Here is a 5,507-nt window from a genome sequence, read left to right as displayed (position 1 = left end):
ATATATATTCATAAAATTAATGATTTATTCTGAAATATTAATGGAGTATTGCTAAATTTTGATTGTCTCATATTTAATTGTGTGTGCCATTAATTTGGTGTAAATTTAATTAATTATCCTTTTCGGATACAAAGATTATTGTGTATATCACTTATGCGAAAATTAATCTGCTCGAATAAGGTTTATATTTGGCCGAGTTATGTGTACACATTAATAATATTTGAGTAATAGAAAATATTGTCCATTATTTATACGAACAGTAATCGACCCAAATGAAGTTTATTGTTTGGACAAATAATAAGCATTAAACATATTTGTTTATTTTCTATTAATTATGCGGTCAATAATTAGTCCAAAAGAAGGTTATTGTTTGGCCAATTAATAAAAAATATATGCGGTAATAAATAGTTTGCGAAGTTTAAGTTTTCATGTGTGCATTCAGTCAGTCCAAAGAAATGCTTAATGCGTGCCAGAAATTTTGATAATATTTGATTACTGCAATGAGCATATCACGTACAGTTAATTTTTCAATCCAAAGATTGAAAATTAATGTTATTCTAGATATTTCAATATGGATTTTTTTCTATTATTTAACTAATGTTTATTGCTTCTTTTTTTTTGTTCTAATCCAGAAACCATGGCATTAGCTACCAATATTTCTGCACAAATTAGCAGTATTCCTATATTGAATAGTTCAAACTTTAAGGTTTGAAAGGATACTGTGGAGATTTTTCTCGGTTGTATGGATCTGGATATAACTCTTCGAAAGGAGAAACCCACTTCCACTTTAGAAAATAGAGAAGTAGGAGAGATCCAATCAAATGAGCATTATGATTATGAAACGCTCAATTCGACAATTCCGGAGGCGCTTTGAGGCTCAGTTACTGAGGATAGAGATGCCAAACAGTTCCTGAAAAATGTTGAAAAATTCTTTACTAAGAATGAAAAGATGGACGCAATTAACCTTTTGAGCAAACTTGTCTCCATGAGGTACAAAAGTAAATGGAAGATAAGAGAGTACATTATGAAAATGTCTCATCTTGCTTCTAAATTAAAAGCACCAAAGTTAGAGTTGCCTGAAAATTTACTCGTACTTTTCATTTTGATCTCTCTTCTTGCACACTTTGGATAATTCAAAGTGAGTTATAACACTCTAAAGGACACTTGGTTCTTAAATGAGCTTATATCTCACTGTGTGCAAGAAGAAGATAGGTTACAGCAAGATAAGACTAAAAGTGCTCACATGGTTTCATCTTTTCAATATAAAAGCAAGCGTGATGTTACTGCGAATGCGCTTTCTCAACAGAAAAGGATAAAAAACATGATAAAGTTTCAACCTGTTTCTTTTGTAAGAAGGTGGGATACATGAAGAAAAACTGTACCAAATATGCTACTTGGCGTATAAAGAAGGGTATGCTTGTTACTTTTATTTGGTTTGAGGCTAGTTCAAGTTATGCACCTGTTGATACTTGTTGGGTATATTCTGCTGCTACTACTCATATAAGTGTTACTATGCAGGATTGCCTATGGAGCCGACCGCCAAGTGATGCTGAAATATACATCTATGTGGCAGACGACAATATAGTTGCAGTCGAAGCTATAGGAACCTTTAGATTATGTTTCAAGAGTGGATTTTACTTAGATTTATTTGAGACATTTTATGTACCGCCATTTAGATGGAACTTAGTTTCTGTTTTTTGTTTGGACAAATTAGGTTATTTTTGTTCGTTCGAAAGTAATAAAGTCAATCTCTTTTATAATTCGAATAATATTTGCTCTGGTCGTTTGATAGATAATCTATATATGCTTGATTTGAATTCCAATAATAATGAAATACTGCAAACAGGCACAAAATAAAAAATAAATGAAAATTCGGCATCATTATGACAGAAACGCCTAAGTCACATCTCTAAATAGAGAATTCAGAAACTCGCGTCGGATAGAATTCTTGGACCCCTAAATTTGACGGATTTCGAAGTCTGCATTTGAGTGCATAAAAGAGAAAAGGACAAACGAAAGAAAATTAGGTGCCGAGAGAGTTAAAGATGTCTTAGAACTGATACATACCGATATATGCAGCCCATTTTCTACTATCTCTTGGAATGAACAATGGTATTATATTACGTTCATAGATAATTACTCTTGTTATGGGTATCTATATGTAATTCATGAAAAGTCCAAAGATTTGGATATTTTCAAGTCTTTCAGAGTTGAAGTTGAACTTTAACTTGGAAAGAAAATTAAAGCTGTCAAATCTGATCGTGGTGGTGGATACTATGAAAGATATGATGGTTTATGTGAGCAATGTCCCGGACATTTTGCTCTTTTCCTAGAGGAGTGCAGTATTGTTCCCCAATAAATCATGTTAGGCAAACCTAGTATGAATGGTGTTGCAGAGCGAAGGAATCGAACTCTTAAAGACATGGTGAGAAGTATGATTAATCATTTTTCCTTGCCTAAATCACTCTGGGAGAAGATTTAAAGACCGCAGTGTATATCTTTAATAGGGTGCCAAGCAAAGCAGTTAACAAAACCCCTTTTGAATTTGGATTGAGAAAAAGCCCAGAATAAAGTATTTGCATATTTGGAGATGTCCAACTGAGGCGCAATCTTATAGGTTACATGAAAGAAAATTGGACTCAAGAACAATTAGTTACTAGTTTGTTGGTTACGCTGAACGTTTACGAGGATACAAGTTTTACAATCCTGCATCAAGATCTATTTTTGAAACAGAAAATGCGAGATTTCTTGAGGATGTTGAGTTTGGGGGGGAAGGAAATATTAGGAATGTTGCTTTTGATGAGGATTCTGTAACTGATAATGATCCGGTCTTTGTACCTATTATTGTTCAAGAAATAGTTATAGTAAAAGAGCACAATGAGAATCGTACTGTAGATCCAGTTACAGTACAAGAGAACAATGAGAATATTGTTATTGCTCAAGATACTACTACAGTACAGAAAAATAATTAGAATCCTCTTCAACCTCAACCCATACAGCAAGCTCAACAACCTCAAAAAGTGTCATTCAGAAGATCCAACAGAGAAAGAAGAAGTGCAATTTTAGATGAATATGTAGCCTATCTCCAAGAACATGAGGATGGTATTGGTTTGACAAAAAATGACCCAATCAATTTTGTTCAAGCCATGCAAAGTTATAACTCTGAAAAGTGGATCGATGCCATGAAAGAAGAGATGAAGTCTATGAAAGACAATGATATTTGGGATCTCGTAGAATTACCTGAAGGTGTGAAACCAATTGGTTGTAAATGGATATTTAAAACCAAAAGGAATTCTAAAGGTAATGTTGAGAGATATAAAGTTCATCTAGTCGCTAAAGGCTTTACTTAAAAGGCAGGCATAAATTATAAAGAGACTTTCTCTCCGGCATCATCGAAAGACTCTTTTAGAACTATAATGGCACTAGTAGCTCATTTTAACTTGGAGCTACATCAGATGGATGTGAAGACATCATTTCTCAATGGTGACATTATTAAAACAATGTATATGGTACAACTAGAAAAATTTATATTAGATGATTCAAAATCTATGATTTGTAAGTTAAAAAAATCCATCTATGTTCTCAAATAAGCTTTCTATCAATAGTATCACAAGTTTCATCAAGTCACTACCTCATATGGTTTTGAGATAAATATTATAGATGAATGTGCATACCATAAGTTCAGTAGGAGTAAATACATATTTTGTGTCTTATATTTTGATGACATTTTACTTGCCAGTAACGATATAGGCTTGTTGCATGAAACTAAGAATTTCTATCGAACAAATTCAAATTGAAATATCTTGGTAATACCTCTTTTGTATTAGGAATCGAGATAGTAAGAGATCGCTCTCAAGGTATTCTTGGATTATCACAAAAGAACTATATCGGAAAGATTTTAGGTAGATATGGAATGAAAAGCTGTAGACTAATGGACATACTCGTAGCTAAGGGAAAAAGTTCAATCTCAAGCAATGCCCCAAAAATGATTTTGAGAGGACAGCAATGCATGATAAACCTTATGCATCAGCACTAGAAAGTTTAATGTATGATCAAGTCTGCACACGTCCCGATATATCATTCATAGTGAAAATGTTTAGTAGATACTTGAGCAATCGAGTCATGGATCATTGGATAGTTGTTAAACGCGTAATGTGTTATCTGAAGAGAACAAAGGATTACATGTTTACTTATCAGAAATAAGAAAATTTGGAGATCATTGGGTACTCTAATTTCGATTTCACGGCATATGATTGTGAAACTTTGTCACTGAGTTTCATATAGTATATAACATTAAAAGGTCATTGAAGATATTTTGTGAAAATAAGTCAGCAGTACTATACTCCAACAACAATAAGAGCTTGATAAAATCGAAGCATATAGACATCAAGTTCTTAGTTGTCAAGGAAAAAGTTCAGGAAAAACAGATTTTTATAGAACATATAGGACTAGAGTATATGCTAGCAGACCCATTAACCAAGGAATTGATCCCTAAAGTCTTTCAAGACCACACTGTTCAGATGGGTGTCAATATTTATGATGCCTTAGTTCAGTGGGAGTTTATTTTATGCTATATATCTTATGACAGATATTGAATTATCTTTCTGCAGAATTAAGTTGATGGTTTATTTCATGTTATGTGAAATGTTCATTTTGCAATATTTGTTTTGTGTTTGATTTCAATAAAATTTTTAAAGTTGGACAAGCTGGAAATAGACATGCATGAGATCACTTGACATGTAATTTTCATATTACTCATCCAAATTTGATCTGTGTCGTTAAATATATTAGTATGGTGATCATCGTGGTTTAGTCATGACACTAACATGATAAAACCTGCGGTAATTCCATATCTAATATATGAGACGGACTAGATTGTTAAAGTAATAAGGGAAATAACATTCAGATACACGCATAAAGTTTATAAGATATAATTATCTCAAGAAAGAATATATGTATAGTCCAAGTGGGAGATTGTTAGAAAATTGTTTAATTTTCTAATTTGTTTGTGGGCAATACATATATTGATTATAATCACAAATTATGCTATTTCAAATTAAATAACTTATAAAATGGTGATCTCATTTATTATTATAAATGCAAATTGAATAAGTCATAATTACTTTTGATTTAAAATTAAATGAGAATAAAACCAGATATTATCTTTTGGACTTTAGATATATTATCTTTTTGACTTTAGATATTATTTTTATTTGGGCTTTAGGGTTTAATAAGTGTCATACTTAAATATAAATAGTGACTTCAGGGTTTCGGTCCCCAATATATCAAAGCTGCCTCAGCAACTCTTTTCCATCAGAGAAGTTGCAATTCAGCCGCCCTATTAAGCAGTGACAAATTCAGAAAATTTTGATAGTGGGGGCAAAATATATATAACATTATAATAATTTTTATAATAAAAATATTACGTTTACATAAAAAATTAGCTATCAAATGATCTATTATAAATTTGTGTATAAATACATATATCATTTAACTTATTTTTAATA

This window comes from Arachis duranensis, chromosome 5 (genome assembly GCF_000817695.3).
Source record: "Arachis duranensis cultivar V14167 chromosome 5, aradu.V14167.gnm2.J7QH, whole genome shotgun sequence".
NCBI classification, from domain to species: Eukaryota; Viridiplantae; Streptophyta; class Magnoliopsida; order Fabales; family Fabaceae; genus Arachis; species Arachis duranensis.
The sequence above is the reverse complement of the archived record's forward strand: the minus strand, read 5'-3'. Positions refer to the sequence as shown.